The 20,481-nt window shown below is 51.0% G+C and overlaps 1 non-coding gene across 1 annotated transcript; it reads right to left on the reverse strand.

Annotated features, from left to right (window-relative positions):
• Window positions 1-4,014: 4,014 nt before the first annotated feature.
• Window positions 4,015-4,152, reverse strand: LOC114805529. The gene has a single exon (XR_003753501.1). It is a non-coding gene; the product is annotated as a small nucleolar RNA SNORA7 (small nucleolar RNA).
• Between the last annotated feature and the right edge of the window lie 16,329 nt (window positions 4,153-20,481).

A 20,481-nucleotide genomic window follows, 5' to 3' on the forward strand; every position in this document is an offset into this window, starting at 1 on the left:
TTGTGGGAAGAGAATGTTTCTGTTTATTTTTATAGTGTGCTCTCTCAAGCGCTTAGTACAGTGCTCTGCAGACAGTAGATGCTCAATAAATACAACCGACTTCACATGTGCACATGAGTGTGTGTGGGTGTGAGCACATGTCTCTTGCTGTAGCTCGGGAACTTAGGGAAACTTGTTTGGGTCTGACCTTTTCTCACCTCCAGGAGTCAAAAATAGCAACTTACTGAACCCCTCTGTGACAATATCCCTTCGACTTTAGGGGTTGGGGTCCACCGATGGGTGGGGGCCCTGCACTTCATCTCGAGGCAGAGCACTGTACTAAGCACCTGGGGAGAGTCCAATACAGTAAATGCCCTTGAGTCTAGGGGCTCACCCCATCCCCACCACACTCCTCTCTGTAGCTTTAGTTTCTCTTGCTTACCCCGACAGTCATTCACTTTTATGAGAAGCAGCGTGACTTAGTGGAAAGAGCACGGGCTTGGGAGTCAGAGGACGTGGGTTCTAATCCCAGCTCCGCCACTTGTCTGCTCTGTGACCTTGGGCAAGCCACTTAACTTCTCCGTGCCTCTGTTATCTCATCTGGAAAATGGGGATTAAGACTGTGAGTCCCAAGTGGGACAACCTGATTACCTTGTAGATACCCTGGCACTTAGAACAGTGCTTGGCATGTAGTAAGTGCTTAACAAATACCATCATTATTATTAATGTCCAACTCTTCCACTAGCTCGTAGACTCCTAGAATACAGAAATATGGCATAATGGATAGAGCACAAATTTGGGAATCAGAATCGGTCAGCAGTTCTAATCCTGGTTCTGCCAGTTGTCTGCTGTGTGATCTTGGGCAGGTTGCTTCACTTCTCTGTGCCTCACTTACTTCATCTTTAAAATGGGTATTGAGACCGTAAGCCCCACATAAAACAGGGACTGTGTACAATTCAATTTGCTGGTACCCATCCCAGTGCTTAGTAGAGTGCCTGGCACATATTAAGTGCTTAACAAATACCATTATCATTATTATTAAAGGTAGGGATTGTATCTAATTACTCCCCTGTTCTCTCCCATAGTGGGGTACAGTGCTCTGCCCAGAGTGAGGGCACTTCACGGACTCTGTCCTCTCCTGGTTCTCCTCTTACCTCTCTGGCCGGTCATTCTCGGTCTCCTTCGCTGGAGCCTCCTCCCCCTCCCATACTTTAACTGTTGGAGTTCCTCAAGGATCAGTTCTTGGCCCTCTTCTGTTCTCCATTTACACTCACTCCCTCGGTGAACTCATTCACTCTCACGGCTTTGACTACCATCTCTATGCAGATGACACGCAGATCTACATCTCCGCCCCTGTCCTCTCCCCCTCCCTTCAGGCTCGCATCTCCTCCTGCCTCCGGGACGTCTCCACCTGGATGTCGGCCCGCCACCTAAAACTCAACATGAGCAAGACTGAGCTCCTCATCTTCCCTCCCAAACCCGGTCCTCTCCCAGACTTCTCTATCACCGTGGATGGCACGACCGTCCTTCCCGTCTCTCAGGCCCGCAATCTCGGTGTCATCCTTGACTCGTCTCTCTCGTTCACCCCACACATCCTATCCGTTACCAAGACCTGCCGGTTTCACCTCTACAATATCGCCAAGATCCGCCCTTTCCTCTCCACCCAAACGGCTACCTTACTGTTACGGGCTCTCGTTATATCCCGGCTAGAATACTGTGTCAGCCTTCTCTCTGACCTCCCTTCCTCCTCTCTCGCCCTGCTCCGGTCTATTCTTCACTCCGCTGCCCGGCTCGTCTTCCTGCAGAAACGATCTGGGCATGTCACTCCCCTTCTTAAACAACTCCAGTGGTTGCCTATCAACCTCCGCTCCAAACAAAAACTCCTCACTCTAGGCTTCAAGGCTCTCCATCACCTTACCCCTTCCTACCTCTCCTCCCTTCTCTCTTTCTACCGCCCACCCCGCTCGCTCCGCTCCTCTGCCGCCCACCTCCTCACCGTCCCTCGGTCTCGCCTATGCCGCCGTCGACCCCTGGGTCACGTCCTCCCGCGGTCCTGGAACGCCCTCCCTCCTCACCTCCGCCAAACTGATTCTCTTTCCCTCTTCAAAATCCTACTTAAAACTCACCTCCTCCAAGAGGCGTTCCCAGACTGAGCTCCTCTTCTCCCTCTACTCCCTCTGCCATCCCCCCTTTACCTCTCCGCAGCTAAACCCTCATTTTCCCCTTTTCCCTCTGCTCCTCCACCTCTCCCTTCCCATCCCCACAGCACTGTCCTCGTCCGCTCAACTGTATATATTTTCGTTACACTATTTATTTTGTTAATGAATTGTACATCGCCTTGATTCTATTTAGTTGCCATCGGTTTTTACGAGATGTTCTTCCCCTTGACTCTGTTTATTGCCATTGTTCTCGTCTGTCCGTCTCCCCCGATTAGACTGTAAGCCCATCAAACGGCAGGGACTGTCTCTATCTGTTGCCGACTTGTTCATCCCAAGCGCTTAGTACAGTGCTCTGCACATAGTAAGTGCTCAATAAATACTATTGAATGAATGAATGAACCATTGACTGATGGCTAGGTGGGCCAGTGGACGCTCAGAGGGTCCGTGGACTCAGCGAGCCCCCCGGGCTACTGTCCTAGCCTGGGCCATTGGCCCTCAGCTCTCAGTTCCAGAACTCACCAGGAAAGCCAGCTTCTTCACGTGGGACCAGGGGAAGTCACAAACCAGCTGTTGAACACATCCCACCTCCTGAAACAGAGCCAATGGGGGAGAGCTCAGCAGGGTCAGAAACCAGGGTGACACCACGAGCCAGGAGCACTGAGGCCTGCGGCAGGCAACCAGGAGGGCTGGGTGGGTAACACTGGGCAGGAGCAAGGGTAAGAACAGCCCCTCATCCTGGGGAGGGAAGTGGGCTTTCTGTGGTGAGAGTCGGAGAAGAGGAAAAGTGAACAGTGGTGGGCCACAGGAGAGAGCTTCTCTTACTCTGCTTTTACCTCATAAATGTGGATTCCATTTAATGTCAAGACCAGGGCAACAGTGGGTCACTCTTCTTTCTTGTCCTAAAGCAACTCAAAAGTTAGTTGGGTTAAAAGTTGCATGTGACCAGCCTGTGATGTTCACTGTCCCCAGTCTGTGATGCCCCCCGATCCCAGCATTTGATGCCTGCCAACCCAGTCTGCTCTGCCCACTGAGATACCCACCAACCATAGTATGTGATGCTCACTAACCTGCAATGGCTACTGACCCCAGCCTGTGATGCCCGCTGACCCCAGCATGGGATGCCCGCTGACCCAGCCTGTGCTCTGCACCCAAGCAACCTGGGATAGGGGGTTGGAACCAGAACCACCTGGGATCCTGGAGGCCCCAGGCTGGTCCCAGTTCCCTTCGCGCTGCATGAATCTCCCTGGGCAGCCACATGCATAAACAACTTTAAACTCAGTGGCTTCCCCTACCTGTACCTTATTTAAAGGTCTCTCTCCCCACCCTCTGCTGCTGGATTGAAAACCTCTTGAGGGCAGGGATTTTGTCTATGGATGATTGATTACAGTTCTGAGGGCACCTGACCCATTCATTCATTCAACTGTATTTAATGAGCTCTTACTTTGTGCAAAGTACTGTACTAAGCACTTGGGAGAGTACAACACAACAATAAACAGACCCATTACCTGTCCACAAAGAGCTTAGAGTCCCAGCCCTCCCACCACAGGTAGAATGTTCTGGTGCTGAGCACTCCTATTCATTTATTCATTCATTCATTCAATTGTATTTACTGAGCACTTAATGTTTTCAGCGCACTTTACTAAGTGCCTGTCTTGTCTTATGCTGTCCAGTTGTTTCTGATCCATAGCGACACTGCAGACACATCCCTGCCAGAAGGCCCCGCTCTCCATCTGCAATCGTTCTGGTAGTCCATCCATGGAGTTTTCTTCCTAAAAATCCGGAAGTGGTTTACCACTGCCGCCTTCCACGCAATAAACTTAAATCTCCTCTCTCGACTCTCTCCCGTGCCGCTGCTGCCCAGCACGGGGGAGTTTTGACTTAATGCAGATTGCCTTCCATTTGCTAGCCACTGGCCAAGTTAGGAATGGAATGGACAGGCCTCTGCTTGTCTCTCCCTCCCATAGCCGAGACTAGTAGAGTACTGGAAACTCTCCAGGTGCCACCCTGAGAGGGATGACTAAGGGCTTAGGGAAGTACAATACAACAATAAACAGCCACATTCCCTGCCCACAACAAGCTTACAGTCTGGAGGGGGCACTTAAATACCATGAAAAAAATATATAGTGAGGTGACTTGCCCCCCAAAATATATAGGCTTTCTTTCCAAGTGCCCCTGTTGCCAGTTAGGGACCCCTTTCCCAGGGGCTGGGCCCCAAACCCTCCTTGCCGTGAATAAAATGTCCTGCCCACTCAAACCTATCCATAAATCAGTAATAATAATTACAGTATTTGTTAAACTCTTCCCATATGCCAACCACCGGTTCTAAGCACTGGGGCAGATAAAAGGTAATCTCACATGGAGCTCACCGTCTTAATCCCCATTTTCCAGATGAGGTAACTGAGGCACAGAGAACTGAAGTAGCTTGCCCACGGTCACACAGCAGACGAGCGGCAGAGCCGGGATTAAAACCCACATCCTCTGACTCCCAAGCCCGTGCTCTTTCCATTAAGCTACGCTGTTTCTTCTGCTGTACTGTCCAAGAATTTAGTACTGTGCTCTGATGGTGGAAATTGCTCAATAAATACCACCTTTATCAATCCCTCTGCTGTCAGTGGTCCTGAGGCTGCTGAGGAAACCCAATCCCGCTCCACCAGGAGGCCTGCAGCTCCACAAGGGCATCACCTCGTGGTCGATCGGGAACATTACACCTTACAAATAATTGCGAGATTTGTTAAGCACTTACTGTGCGCCAAGCACTGAACTAAGCTTTGGGGTAGATGCAAAATCACCGGGACCTGCTCAGGGCTCACAGTCTACATAGGAGGGAGAACAGGTATTGACTTCCCATTTTAATGATGAGCAAAGTGAGGCACAGAGACGTGAGGTGACTTGCCCAAGGCCACACAGCACAAAAGGGGAGGAATTAGGTTTACAACCCAGATCCTCTGACTCCCAGGCCCGTGTTGTACCCCCTCAACACCTCCTTGACATCACCCTCCACGGCTTGACATTTCTTCTTCCCTTCTGCATCCCTGTTCTCCTCTAACAATAGTGCCCCCATGCCATGGTGACATTTCATCCCAGTCAAAGGTTCTGCCTTGACTGGTAGCATTTCACTCCACCAAGGGCCAACTCCCCGTCATTCGGGGCCCGTTTCTGCTCCCCTCACTCTTCCTTGCCATGGCCGAGACCCATTCTCTCCCGATTAACATTGTGTCACAGGCAACTCTCTCCTGACGGGGTGTCTAATCCCAGCTCCACCACCACCGCGGCCACAGCTTACCCCCCCGTGTGACCTTGGGTGAATCACTTGCCTCTTTCCAACCACCTTGCCCCCTCTTCCTGCCACCTTTACAACCACCAGCTACAATGTAGTCTCCTGCTGCCCTCTAGGGTCCACTTCTGCATTTGTGAATGAATTCAATAGCAGTTATTGAGCACCACATCGATCATTCGCACTTATAGAGCACTTACTGTGTGCAGAGCATTGCCCTACGCATTTGGGAGAGTACAGTGTAACAGACACATTCCCTGCCCACAAGGAGCTTCCAGTCTGGGGCGGGGGGAGCTTACAGTCTAGAGGGGGTGTGGTGAGGTGCACTGTACTAAGCAATGGGGAAGGACAAAATAACCAAGCGACACATTCCCAGCCGGCAGGGTGCTTGCAGTCCAACAGGAGGCACAAATATAAAAACTCTTTACAACTAGAGTAGACAAAAATCAATAAATTGTGAGGGTTTGGGAGGGTGCTAATATGTTCCTAAGTGCTGGAGCTGGCTGAAGGCATGGCCTGTCTCAGGGGGCTGGGAAATTCATCTGGGAAGGCTCCCTGGAGGAGCCGGGAGTTTAGGAGGAATCTGACCTTAGGGAGCACTGTGGTCTGTCTGATGTGAGGAGGGAGGGGGCTCCTTCATTCATTCATTCACTCATTCATTCATTCATCCAACTGTATTTATCCAACTGGGGTGGCCGAATGGATACCAAAAGTGTTCGGGGCCTAACTTGCAAGGCAAAGGCTGAGGGACCCAAATTGAAATGAAAAGGGTTCGGGGATAAACCTGAAAAGCAAACTCTTGGTGGGACTAACTGGAATTAAAACAGTTAGGAGCCAAACCTGCAAGGCAAAGGCTGCGGGGCCCAACCTGAACGAAACGTACTTGAGGACAAACCTACAAGGCAAATTCGGGGGGGTGGAGGAGGGGGGGATGACAAACTGGAACGAAAAGCTTACAGGACCAAACCTGCAAGGCAAAGATTGCGGGGCCCGAACTGGAACCAAAAGGGTTCGGGGCCAAAGTTGCAAGGCAAAGGCTGTGGGGGGCAACCCTGAAAGGCAAAGGCTGCGTGGCCTAAACTGGAACCAAAAAGGTTCGGGGCCAAACCTGTAAGGCAATCTCTAGGGGGTCAAACTGGTACAAAAAGGGTTCAGGGCCAAACTTGCAAGGCAAAGGCTGCGGGGCCCAAACCTGAATGAGAAGGGTTCGGGGCCAAACCTGGAAGGCAAACTCGAGGAGGTCCAAACTGGAACCAAAAGGGTTCAGGGCCAAACCTGCAAGGCCAAGGCTGTGGGACCCAAACGGAAGTGAAATGGGTTGGGGCCAAACCTGCAAGGCAAACTCTGGGGGGCGCCAAACTGGAACAGAAAGGGTTGGGGGCCAAACATGCAAGACAAAGCTGTGGGCCCAAACATGAAAGAAAAGGGTTTGGGGCCAAACCTGCAAGGAAAACCTTATGGGGCCCAACTGTAACCAAAAGGGTTCGGGGCCAAACCTGCAAGGCAAAAGCTGTGGGACCCAAAGTGGAACCAGAAGTGTTCTGGGCCTTACCTGAAAGGCAAAGGCTGTGGGGCCCAAGCTGGAAGGAAAAAGATTTAGTGTCAAACCTCCAAGGAAAAGGCTGCCTGGCCCAAACAGGAACAAGAAAGGTTTGGGGCAAAACCTGCAAGGAAAAGACTGTGGGGCCCCAACTGGCAAGAAAAGGGTTCAGGGACAAACAAACTCTAGGGGGCCCAAACTGGAACGAAAAGGGTTCAGGGCCCAGTCTGTAAGGCAATTTCCGGGGGACCTAAACTGAAATGAAAAAGGTTCGGGGTCAAACCTGCAAGGCAAAGATTGAGGGGGGAACCTGCATGGCAAAGGCCGCGGGGCCCAAACTGGAATGAAAAGGATTCGGGGCCAAAACATCCAAGGTCAACTCTAGGGGGCCCAAACTGGAACCAAAAGAGTTCAGGGCCAATACATGCAAGGTCAATTCTAGTGGGCCCAAACTGGAACCAAAAGGATTCAGGGTCAAACCTGCAAGGCAAAGGCTGTGGGGCCCAAATTGGAACCAAAAGGGATCGGGGCCAAAGCTGCAAGGCAAAGGCTGCAGGACCCAAACTGCTACTAAAAGCATTCCGGGCCCAACCTGCAAGGGAAAGGCTGAGGGACCCAAACTGTTACCAAAAGCATTCCGGGCTCAACCTGTAAGGGAAAGGCTGCAGGACACAAACTGTTACCAAAAGCATTCCGGGCCCAATCTGCAAGGGAAAGGCTGCGGGTCCCAACCTGGAACGAAAAGCGTTCTGGGCTTAAACTGCAAGGCTAAAGCTCCCCGGCCCAAACAGGAGCTAAAAGGGTTCAGGGGAAACCTGAAAGGCAAACTCTGAGGGGTCTAAACTGGAACTTTCAGGATTGGGGACCAAACCTGTAAGATAGAGGCTGCGGGGACCCAACTGAAACCAAAGAGATTCGGGGATAAAGCCGCAAGGCAAAGGCTGCGGGGCCAAAATCTGAACGAAAAGGGTTATGGGCCAAACCCACAAGGCAAACTCTAGGGGGCCCAAATCGGAACCAAAAAGATTCGGGATCAGAGCCGCACGGCAAAGGGTGCGGGGCCCAAACTGGGACGAAAAGGGTTGCGAGCCAAACCTACAAAGCAAAGGCTGCGGGTCCCAACGTGGAACTAAACGGGTTTGGTGCCAAACCTGCAAAGCAAAGGCTGGGCGGGAGCAAACTTGCAAAGCAAAGGCTGCAGGACCCAAACTGGAACCAAAAGAAGGAGAGGGGAAGGAGACTGAAAAAAATCTACGTTTTTTTTTGCGGGGGGGTAGAGGCGGGGCAAACATTGTTTTCCCCTCCCTCAGCCCCCCAAACCAGTCACCACTCCAGCTGATCTGATGACTGCACAAGTCAACTTCTAGTCCCAGGCTTCACTGCTCTTCTCCTACCAGGCCCTGCCAAATTGGACTCAGTCAACATCAAGGCTCTGCTCCTCAGAGATGAACAGAGTGGGCGCGATGATGTCACCCAGTTCTGCTCCAGATAATAGACCCTCAGAAGCTACCTCTTTCAGACACAGGAAGATCCCTTCCTCCAGGCACTGAGATCATGCTGGGTGAACTTACATACAAGAATGTCAACACAAGGAGATTTGAACACAGGGAGCTTAGCCCCCCCAAAATGGCATTGTTGGGTTGAGGGCAAGGGATGGTTCTTAACTTTATAATAATAATAATAATGTTGGTATTTGTTAAGCGCTTACTATGTGCCGAGCACTGTTCTAAGCGCTGGGGTAGACATAGGGGAATCAGGTTGTCCCACGTGGGGCTCACAGTCTTAATCCCCATTTTACAGATGAGGGAACTGAGGCACGGAGAAGTTAAGTGACTTGCCCACAGTCACACAGCCGACAAGTGGCAGAGCTGGGATTCGAACTCATGAGCCCTGACTCCAAAGCCCGTGCTCTTTCCACTGAGCCACGCTGCTTCTCCTGAGTGGTCCAGGGAGCCAGCCAGTCGGGATCCACGCTGCACAGTGAAGATCCTCCTCATATGGAGACCCACGACTGGTCCGCATCCGGTGGAATGATCGATTGGCAGGTCATCGGTCGTGACCTAATGGATTCTTTGGATGCCGTCGCTCTCATCTATCCTGTGAACAGTGGCAGAGGGGTGGGGGGTGAGCTACCGTGAGCCCAAGGACAGTTGGTTTTTTTTTCCTCTAAAACTAAGGAAAGAGTGGGTATGTTTGGAAACACTGGATAAGGAATTAATTTGGCACAGAAAGTCTGGTTGGAGATAGTAATCAGAAAGGGAAAAAAAGTGGATGAGAGTGTTCAGACAGTGCAAAGGAAGGGAAATCAAAGGCAAAATTTGAAGGGACTGATTTTGAAATCGGGCAGATGTGAGGTAGCTCAGGAGGATGAGGAGTGGGGGCATTAGGCATGGGAATCAGTGAGAGAGGGGAGGCGTTGTTGCTGAGCAGAAGAGAGAGCCAATTTAAATGCATTCTCACTGACTAGGAGATGGTTGAGGGGGTCCTAGTGCCTGGATTCTTCACAACAGCCCTCCGTGGCATAAGGGGTCTGATGGTGCTCCTGCGAGTTGAGAAGAAAATGGGAGGAGATTCAAACAATGCAGTTTCTCCAAAAAGACATTCCTCCACGCCCTATCCTCTCATATCAGCCTAATGTTCAACAGGCAGGAGAGGAGTCCCTTCCTTGGGGACTGAGTAGGTGCAGGGGACTTGGATCCCTCTATAGAGTTCAAGGCCCCAGATCTTCAGTCCTACAACCAAAACTGATGGAACCAGTGCCCCACATGGAGCCCCACACCCCATTTCCAGAACCAGCTTCCGTTTCCACATTGGCATCCGCTTCTTCACTCTTCTGTTCTCCCACCCGGCTAACCCGCTCCACCGTCATTCATGCATGCACACAGCCAATAACTTCCCTATGTGGTAGCGGTACAGCCCATGTCTCCATCTCAATTGCAGGGCAAGGCTAAGAATACACCTGACAGACCAAATTGTGGAGGAATGGTCCTCAAGCCTGGGGAAATGCACTGGCAGCCTCTGGAGAGAGTGTAATAGCTAGTCCAAGTGTTCCCACCCCAACCTGTGCACTTCCAGGCCTTGAGGCTGTGGGACATCCTGCCGGGTTCCAGAACCACCTGGACACGCAACCTGGGGGGACTTCCTGCCGAGGTCACGTCGGGCAAAACGGTACGTGACCGGGAGTGTCTGTCCGAGGGAACTGAGTTATCAGTGCAGCTCGTCTGCCGGTCCCGGCCGATGTTATTACGTTACGTCAGCAGAGGACGGCCGCGCTAGTGATGTTGAAGGTTTGTTTTTCTGACCTTGCCCTCCGTCCAGAGCCGAGAACCACAGCTACATCACCGCACGCTCACTTCTCTTGGAGAATCGACGGTCTCAAAGCTGGAGAGAGAAGGGTAGGAATGTCAGACAGCTGGTTCTGTGGGAAAATATTCCACTCTCCCTCCTCCCCATGACCCCTACACCAGAAAAGGTGAGATCTACAGACACAATCATCACATCTAAGCCGAAGGAAAAACTCCAACCTACTAATACTCATCTGCTAGTCCAGGAGGAGTTTGTACGCCAGGGACTTCGGGTTCAACCCAAACTGGATAAAATTCAGTTTTGAGTACCATGCCGGCACTCCACGTACCCTGTGTGCACCTGTGACGACTCAGTCTACTAACTCTGCTTTTCAGAGAAGAATGGGGTAGATACACTGATAGTCTTCCCTGCACTTTGAGAGCCTAGACGGGTGCCTCCTCCAGGGCCTTGGGGTGTGCAGGTTAACCCTAAAGACAGGACAGTGGTTGCAGAGAAATTTGACTCAACTATAGAATTAAGGGCCTAAGATCTTCTCTGTCCCACAGGCAAGTTGGACAAAACTGCTTCCCTGCAGAGAGCCCCAGGCCTAGTTCCATAACCAGCCTCCATATCGAGAGAGGTAGCCTTCTCCTCACTATCCTTCCCCAAAAGCTAGCCCCATTATTCTCTCTCTCTCTCTCTCTCTCTCTCACACACACACACATGCTCATGCAGACACAAACTCCTTTCCTTTATGGTGGCAACATGGTCCCCACTGTTCAATCCTCCCTGGTGGGGCAAGCCGAGGGATTGACTCGACTGAGCCCACACTGCAAGGGGACGGTACCCAAGGCCAGGGGGATACAGGCCAGGAGGATACATTCTCTCTGGAGAGAAAGAGCTGGTCAGATTCCTCCCTTGGCTCTCCTACCTCAAACTATGCATTGTGGGCCACTTTCTGTGTCTGTACCAGCAAGACATGGAGGTGGCAAGGGTGTGGAAAAATCTTGGGACTCATCCCAAATCTCCTCTGAGTGCCAGGCAGAAGACCCAGGAGCAACTGTTAGTGGAGCCTCTCCACCCGTTCTGGCTGAAAACCAACTGGGGTTGAGGAAACTGGCCTGGGATTCGTGAGCCTGAGCATCTGGGTTTCCCCATACTGCCCTTGGAGATCTTCATCTGCTGCCAAACACATCAGTCTCCAGGAGAATGAGTTCTTACACCTGCAGATGGAGGGATAGGAGATTGCAGACAATCTGAATTTGGGCAGGGGGAGTGGGGGGGATTTGGGCAAGGCAAAAAACACTCTCCCCCCGTCCCCCGTCCCCCCCCCGCAAAACACTGACCACCACAGTTAAGCTGACTATAATACTCTGTCCTATTAATCATTAGCTGCCCCCTCCCCAGAATCCCAGCAAGGCCTCATTCTTCAGGGCCTGGAGGTCCAGAACAACTATACATGTCCATTTTTAGTGTGAAGCCTGCCCGCTTTGTTCCGCCACACCTCACCGCTGTTGACATGGTCCCAGACGGGAGTCCGCATGCCTCTGCTTTTGAAAGAGAAATGGAGTGGAGACATTGATGTCATCTATCCCGGCCCTGACCCTACACTCCCAGAAGCCACCATGGGCAGGCGCAGACAAGTACCTTCTCCGGGAGCCCATCTTGTATCGGTTCACTCTGCAGACGGGACTGTGGGCAAACAGGGTTTGACCCATCTCTAGAATTAAAGGCCCTGGGTTTCTCAATCCCATAATTAACTCAAACAAGATCAAATCCTTGTGCAGAGCCTCAGTCTCTGTTCTTCTTCTTCCCTTCTCTAGGGTCGGAGGATGTGCAAGGTGACCCACATTCAGGACTATGGGCACAGAGAGATTTGACCCACCTATAGAAGTAAGGCCCCCGGTCTTTTCGGCCCCATGGTCATGTCCGACAGAAGCAGTTTCCTGCCCAGAGCCTCAGCTTCTGGAGCCAGGCTCCGTACCAAGATCGGCAGCCCCTGTCTCATTATTCTAGCCCCCAAACTAAGCCCATCTTTCTCTCTCTCTCTCTCTCTCTCTCTCATACACACACACACACATAAGCCAAACCTTCACTTTTTGGTGGCAGCAGAGCCTATTACCCCATCTTTCCAGGGTGGGGGAAATCTGAGAATTGATTTGACTGGACCCACACTGCAAGGGAATGGTTCTCAAGGCCAGGACGAGCTGTTGAGCAGCCTCTGCTAGCCGAGTAATAGCCGGTCAGATTCTCCCTCGAGTCATCCTATGCCGAGCTGTGTATTTCCAGGGGTTGGTGCTGTTGGACTCCTGTTTGCATCCTAGCTGATGGGTCACAGACCTGGTTGGGGCATGGGGGAAAGGAAGGGGAAAGAGCATGTTAATGACCTGTCTAGAAGCAGCATGGTCTACTAGAGAGAGTAAAGGCCTGGGAGTCAGAAGGATCTGGGTATCAAGCCCAGCCCTGCTACTTGTGTGCTGTTTTACCTTGGACAAGTCACTTCACTTCTCTGTGCCCCAGTTACCTCACCTGTAAAATGGGGATTAAGACTGAGAGCCCCATGTGGGACAGGGACTGTGTTCAACTCCATTTGCTTGCAGCCACTCTCATGCTTAGTATAGTGCCTGGCACATAGTAAGTGCTTAACAAATATTATTATTATCATCATTATGAGTTTCACAAAATCCTGAAGGGCTTTGGAGCAAACTTTTCTGCCTCCTTGGGTCAGGTGGAGGCTTTAGAAGCTCCTTGCAGTTCTCATTTTACCTCTTCTTGACACCAAAAGGACCCTGCACCCCACATGAGTCTCACTCAAACAATCACTCCATTGCTTTCAGGTGAGGAAACTAGTTGCACTCACAGTGCAGTTTCCATGAACAACTGTTTCTCTTCCAGCAGCCCCACACTGTTTTGGTCTCAGCCTAGATTCCCTATAATATTCTTCTCCACAAGTCATGGGCCACGCACAGACCCACAAAACCTGACATGGCAAATTGACCCATTCTTGATGCTGGGTCCTCTTTCTCCCCAGGCCTTCGCCACCATCGGCACCAAGGGGCTCCTTTTTCTGGGCACCAGAGTTCTGTGCTGGCCGATGCCGAAGACTAGACTGTGGACTAAGGTAGCTTTGACCCATCTATAGATTTAAGGGCACTGGCCCTCCTCCGGCCCACGGTCGAGTCAGCGGAATCTATTCCCTATAAGGAGCCGAGATCCAGGACCGGCCTCGGGGCTGCGTAAGAGGAGCTCCCCCCAGTCTAGCACCTATTTGTCACCCTGACTTGCTCCCTTTCTTTGTCTCTCCTCTGATCCCCACTTATATCAATGTCTGTCTCCCCCACTAGACTGTAAGCTCACTGTGGGCATGAAATGGGTCTGTTTATTGGGATACTCTACTCTCCCAAGCCCTCAGTCTAGTGCTCTGAACACAGTAAGTGCTCAATAAATATACTGCAATGAATGAACATCACCCTCACACCTCAAAGTCAACCCCACGATGCAAACACTTATCTCCAACAAACCCATTGCTTTCTGGAGGAAGCAGCAGATAGGCCCTGGCGACACAATATTTCACCTCAAGGAATTGGCATTGTTGGATTGGGGTTGAGGGATTGGTCTTAACTCAGTCTCTGGAGAAGCCCAGGGAGCCAGCCAGCCAGCACCCACGCTGCACGGTCAACAGCCTCGTGGCCGTGGAGAACTCGAGCGGGGCGTGTCCAGTGGAATGGCGGGCGAGTGGTCCGTCATGACCTAATCCATTCTTTGGGCGCCTTCCCTCATCTCAGCTCCCCTGTGAACACAAGCGATGGTTGGTCAAAAAGGAACACCCAAATGACAGGCATGATTTTAGGGGGCACAGGGGAGGGGTCTCTACCATCACTTGAGCTAACCAAGTTAAGACAAGTTCTTGGGGGACCTTCCTCTTTTTTCCAGATAGGCCTCAGGACACCTTTGCTCTCTGGATCTCCTCTGGCCACTTGGATAAGGAAGTGTCCACCCCAGGGGAGAGACAGATGTTTCTCTATAGACCCTGACCCTTGTACATCGGGAATGGTGGATCCTAGCCCCAAATGATGCTTGGATTGCTTACAGATCTTTTAGTCCATCCTGCACACGACACACAGAATTTGCTAACTATTAAGTATTTAGAAGGGTACAGTATAAGAAGGAGACACGGTCCCTGCCTTTCGGGAGATTACCTTTTAGCAGGGCAAGTAGGTACCCGCCATATTCTAAGACTTCTTTCTACTGGTGCTTCGAATGTCAAGGTGCCAAAGGGGATTAGGATTAGTGAATGCCCAGCTCTTGAACTGCTGAAAACAATGAAGTGGCAATTTTGGGGGGGTAAATAGGGTGAAAGGATGAAAAGTGAATCACACACTGCCTCCTGGAGGAGATGTCATCTCAGAAGATCCTTATAGATCGAAGACACTGGTCTGCCACATGAGAAGGTTGGGGAGGAGTTAGAGGGTCAAAGGAAGAGTAAGAGAGAGCATAATGGGAGATGAGAGACACAGAGAGAGAGAGAGAGAGGCACGATGAGGAGCTCACCTCAAGAGTAAACTGGGTGGGCTGAGTCATAGGGAGAGAAGAATGAGGGTAGGTAGTGGGTATCTAGGGGACCATCTGATGCCTAAGGGAGTGGGAAGAGCAGAATAGAAGAGGATCCAACCAGGGGGGTTACCCACAGGAAGTGTCAGAGGAAGAGGAAGAAAGAAAAGCCCAAGAAGGAAAACCAGGAGGGGGCTGTGAAGGGGAAATTGAGAGGACATAGAGTTCACAGGGAAACAGGGCGGGGGGGGGGGGAGGGTGTCCACATTGTCACCCGCAGCTGAGAGGACAAGAAAGACATGACGGAGAATGAGGACTCTTTTTTAGTAGTGATAGTATCGACTCATACTTCCTACATGAAGAGTTTGTTAAGCACTGGCAGTTGCCTTGGTGACAAGAAGGGAGTTGGGGCACTGGGGATTTAAGGCAGGAGTTAAAAGTCTAGGATAGATGGTGAAAGCAATAGGCATGGGAGTCATTCAGGGAGGGGATCGTTGTAGCTGAGCAGAAGACAGGTAAAGTTTAATTCCTTCGCACCAGCTATGAGATCGTCGAGGTGGTCCTAGTACATACATTCCCTCCAGCAGCACTCTGCAGAGAGTGGTCTGACGGTGCTCCTCTAAGTTGAGAAGGAAACGGATGGAGATGCAAACCAATGCAGTTTCTCCAAAACAAAGACACCCCCCCCCAATCAAGTTACTTCTCAACAGGTCTGAGAGGACCACCACATATGCCCAGGCTTCTCTACTGTTACCTACCCGTGCCTTTGGATTCCCACAGTCCCAACCTGGGAGAGGCCTGGACTTCAAGAGCAAGAAGGTTCCAGTGCATTGGCAGACTAAACAGGAGAGTGATACTACCTGCAGTACCCTACCTTATGCTCCCTACAAAAACTCAGGATGGAGGCTAAAGGACACCATTCATTCTTTCATTCGGATTTATTGAGCACTGACTGTGTGCAGAAGCCCCTACTGAGTGCTTAGCAAGTACAATTCAGCAACAAAGAGAGAAAATCCCTGCCCATACCAGACCAGAAAAGAAGGAAGTGGGTACACACACAGACACTCTGGACACCACACCCCCCTCACCACCGCTCCCCCTTAAATCCTTCCTTTTGTGGTGGCAACATCGTCCACCGTTTAATCTCTCACTGGTGGGACAAGTCTGGGGATTGACTAGAGTGTGCCCACACTGCAAGGGGATGGTCCTCAAAGCCAGGGCCATGAATTGAATGGTATCTTTCATCTGGTATCTGTGAAGTGCTTTCTGGGTGCCAGGCACTGTACTAAGCGCTGGAGTGGATACAGCGTGGCTCACTGGAAAGAGCACGGGCTTTGGAGTCAGAAGTCATGGGTTTGAAACCCGGCTCTGCCACTTGTCAGCTGTGTGACTTTGGGCAAGTCACTTAACTTCTCGGTGCCTCAGTTACCTCATCTGTAAAATGGGGATTAAGACTGTGACCCCCACGTGGGACAACCTGATTCCCCTCTGTCTACCCCAGAGCTTAGAACAGTGCTCGGCACATTGTAAGCGCTTAACAAATAACCAACATTATTATTATTATTACCTATGAGGAACCCGAGGCACAGAGAAGTGAAGTGACTTGCCAAAGGCCACCCACAGCAGACAAGCAGCACAGCCGGATTAGAACTCATGACCTTCTGACTCCAAGGCCCGTGCCTTCTCCACTATACCCTGCTGCTTCTCCATCTATTTGGAGAGAAATAGCAGGTCAGATTACGCCCTTGGATATCCTATCCCGAGCTGAGCTCTATGGGGCTTCTTTCTGTCTCTGATCTGAGAAGGCATGGAGCTGGTAATGGTGTGGGCAAAAATTGGGCTCACCACCCAAACCTCCTTTGGGTGCCTGGTAGAGAAAGTCTGGAGCATTGCTGGCACAAAATTGAATTGTCACGGGAGATTCTCCACCAGTCTTGGGTGAAACCCATTTGGGGTTGAGGAAACTGGCCTTGGAAAACACACATGGATTCGTGAGCCTGAGGGGCCAGGTTGCCCCATCCTGCCCTCTGACATTCTTATCTGTTGCCCAACACTTCAGTCTCCAGGAGCATCACTTCTCCCCTTCACAGCATCACTAAAGTCTGCCCTTTCCTCTCCACCTAAACTGCTACCAAATTAACGCAGTCACTCATCCTATCCAACCTAGATTACTGCATCAGCCTCCTTTCTGACCTCCCAACCTCCTGCCTCTCCCCACTCCAGTCCATACTTAACTCCGTTGCTTGGATCATCTTTCTACAGAAACCTACAGGACATGTCAGCCCCCACCCCCGCCCACCCCCCGCCCCCTCAAAAGTCTCCAGGGGTTGCCTATCCACCTCCATATCAAACAAAACTCGTCACCACTGGCTTCAAAGCTCTCCATCACCACGTCCCCTCGTTCCTCACATCACATTTCTCTGTCTCCAACCCAGACCGGAACTTCACTCTTCTGGTGCTAACCTTCTCACTGTGCCCTCCACCTCTCCTGTCTTGCTGCTGACCACTGGCCCGCTGACCTGGAATGCCCACCCTCCTCAAATCTGCCGGATGATTACTCTCCCCCCACCCTTCAAACCCTTACTGAAGGAACATCTCCTTCAGGGGGCCTTCCCAGCCCCACTTTTCCTCATCTCCCACTCCCTTCTGCATCTCCCTGACTGGTTCCCTCTGCTCTTCCTCCTTCCCCTCAGCACTTATGTATCTATCTGCAATTTTATTTCTTTATAGTGATGTCTGTTTGTATGGATGTCTGCCTTCCCATTCTAGACTGTGAGCTTCTAGTGAGCAGGGATTGTCTCTTTATTGCTGTATTGTACTTTCACAACCACTTAATACAGTGCTCTGCACACAGTAAATGCTCAATTAAAAAGACTGAATGAATGAGTGGTAAGAGATGGCAGTCTAGGTTGTTTTTTTTTCCCCTTTTGGTCACTCTTTTCCCCCTCCCTGCCCCAAAACACTGACCACCACAGCTAAGCTGACTGCAGCCCTCTGCTCTATCAATACTTAACTGCCCCCTCCTCAGAACCCCAGTAAAGGCTCATTCTCCAGGGACTGGAGGTCCAGAACACCCAGTCCAATGTCTATTACAAGTCACGCCAGTGCCGCTCCGCCCCACCACACCCCTGTTGAAATGGTCTTCGATGGGAGTCCGCGCAACTCCGCTCCTCAGAGAGGAATGGGGTGGACACACGGATGCCACCCTGTCCTGCTCCTGAAACTACACTCCCAGAAGCCGCCATGCTAGGTCCAAACTGGTCCCTTCAGTTGACCCTGCAGACTTGACTATGGGACTGAGAACCACCTGAGCCCTTAATTCTCTAGATGGGTCAAACAGGACAGGTTCCCCACACCGAACCTCAGCCTCAATTTGAGTCAGCCTCTGTACCAATACTGGCAGCCCCATCTTCATTCTCCTTCATTCCCCAGTTAGAGACCGGGGAAAAGGTTAGGCCAGGAGAAAAGGTTTGGCTGGGGGAAAAGACTAGACCTGGCAAAAAGGTGAGGCCAGGAGAAAAGGTTTGGCTAGGGGAAAACGTTATATCAGGGAAAAAGTTTAGGCCAGGAGAAAAGGTTTAGCTGGGGGAAAAGGTTAGGCAAGGGAAAAAGGTCACACCCGAGGAAAAGGTTAAACCAGGTGAAAAGGTTAGGCCAGGAGAAAAGGTTTGGCCGGGGGAAAACGTTAGGCCAGGGAAAAAGGTTATGCCAGGAGAAAAGAGAAAAAGGTCAGACCCGGGGAAAAGGTTAGACCAGGGGAAAAGGTTTGGTTGGGGGAAAAGGTCAGACCCGGGGAAAAGGTTAGGCCAGGGGAAAACATCAGACCCAGGGAAAAGGTTACACCAGAGGAAAAGGTTAGGCTGGGGAAAAGGGTTAGACCCGGGGAAAAGGTCAGGCTAGGGGAAAAGGATAGGACAAGGATGAAGGTTACAGTAGGGGAAAAGGTTTGGCTAGGGGGAAAGGTTTGGAAAAGGATAGGTCTGGGGAAAAGGTTAGGCCAGGGGAAAAGGTCACACCCGGGGAAAAGTTTAGACCAGGAGAAAAGGTTTGGCTGGGGGAAAAGGTTAGGCCAGGTAAAAAAGTTAGGCCAGGAGCAAAGGTATGGCTGGGGGAAAAGGTTAGGCCAGGTAAAAAAGTTAGGCCAGGAGCAAAGGTTTGGCTGGGGGAAAAGATTAGACCAGGGGAAAAGGTTAGGAGAAAAGGTTTGGCAAGGGGAAAAGGTTAGACCAGGGGGAAGGGTTAGGCCAGGAGAAAAGGTTTAGCTGGGGGAAAAGGTTAGGCCAGGGATAAAGGTCAGAACCGGGGAAAAGGTTAGACTAGGGGAAAAGTTAAGGCCAGGAGAAAAGGTTAGGCCAGGGAAAAAGGTCGGCCAGGAAAAAAGGTTTGGCTGGGGGAAGAGGTTAGGCCAGGGAAAAAGGTCAAACCCGGGAAAAAGGTTAGACCAGGGGAAAAGGTTAGGCCAGGAGAAAAGGTTTGTCCAGGGGAAAAGGTTAGGCCAGGGAAAAAGGTTAGGCCAGGAGAAAAAGTTTGGATAGGGGAAAAGGTTAGGCCAGGGAAAAAGGTCAAACCCGGTGAAAAGGTTAGACTAGTGGAAAAGGTGAGGCCAGAAGAAAAGGTTTAGCTAGGGGAAAAAGTTAGGCCAGGGAAAAAGGTCAAACCCGGTGAAAAGGTTAGACTAGTGGAAAAGGTGAGGCCAGAAGAAAAGGTTTAGCTAGGGGAAAAAGTTAGGCCAGGGAAAAAGGTCAGACCCAGGGAAAAGGTTAGACCAGGGTAAAAGGTTTGCCCAGGAGAAAAGGTTTGGCTGAGGGAAAAGGTCAGACCCGAAGAAAAGGTTAGGCCAGGTAAAAAGGTTAGGCCAAGGGTGAAGGTTACAGTAGGATAAAAGGTTTGGCTAGGGGAAAAGGATTGGCTAATGGAAAATGTTAGGCCTGGGGAAAAGATTAGGCTAGGTGAAGAGGTTAGGCCAGGGGAAAAGGTCAGACCCGGGGTAAAGGTTAGACCAGGGGTATAGGTTAGGCCAGGGAAAAAGGTTTGGCTAGGGGAAAAGGTATGGATAGGGGAAAAGGTTAGGCCAGGTGAAAAGGTTTGGATAGGGTAAAAGGTTAGGCCAGGTAAAAAGGTCAAACCCAGGAAAAAGGTTAGACCAGGGGAAAAGGTTAGGCCTGGAGAAAAGCTTTACCTAGGGGAAAAGGTTAGGCCTGGGAAAAAGGTTAGTCCAGGAGGAGAAAAAGTTTGGCTAGGGGAAAAGCCTAGGCCAGGAGAAAAGGTTTGGCTAGGGGAAAAGGTTAGGCCTTGGAAAAATGTTAGGCCAGGAGAAAAGGTTTGGCTAGGGGAAAGGTTTAGGCCTTGGAAAAAGGTCAGACCCGAGGAATAGGTTAGACTACAGGAAAGGTTTAGGCCAGGAGAAAAGGTTTGGCTATGGGAAAAGGTTAGGCCAGGGAAAAAGGTTGGCCAGGACTAAAGGTTTGGCTGGGGGACAAGGTTAGACCTGGGAAAAAGGTTAGGCCAGGAGAAAAGGTTTGGCTGGGGGAAAAGGTTAGACCTGGGAAAAAGATTAGGCCAAGAGAAAAGGTTTGGCTAGGGGAAAAGGTTAGGGAAGGGGAAAAGGTCAGTTCCGAGGAAAAGGTTAAACCAGGTAAAAAGGTTAGGCCAGGAGAAAAGTTTTGGCAGGGGGAAAAGGTTTGGCTAGGGGA

This window comes from Ornithorhynchus anatinus, chromosome 18 (assembly GCF_004115215.2).
Source record: "Ornithorhynchus anatinus isolate Pmale09 chromosome 18, mOrnAna1.pri.v4, whole genome shotgun sequence".
NCBI lineage: Eukaryota > Metazoa > Chordata > Mammalia > Monotremata > Ornithorhynchidae > Ornithorhynchus > Ornithorhynchus anatinus.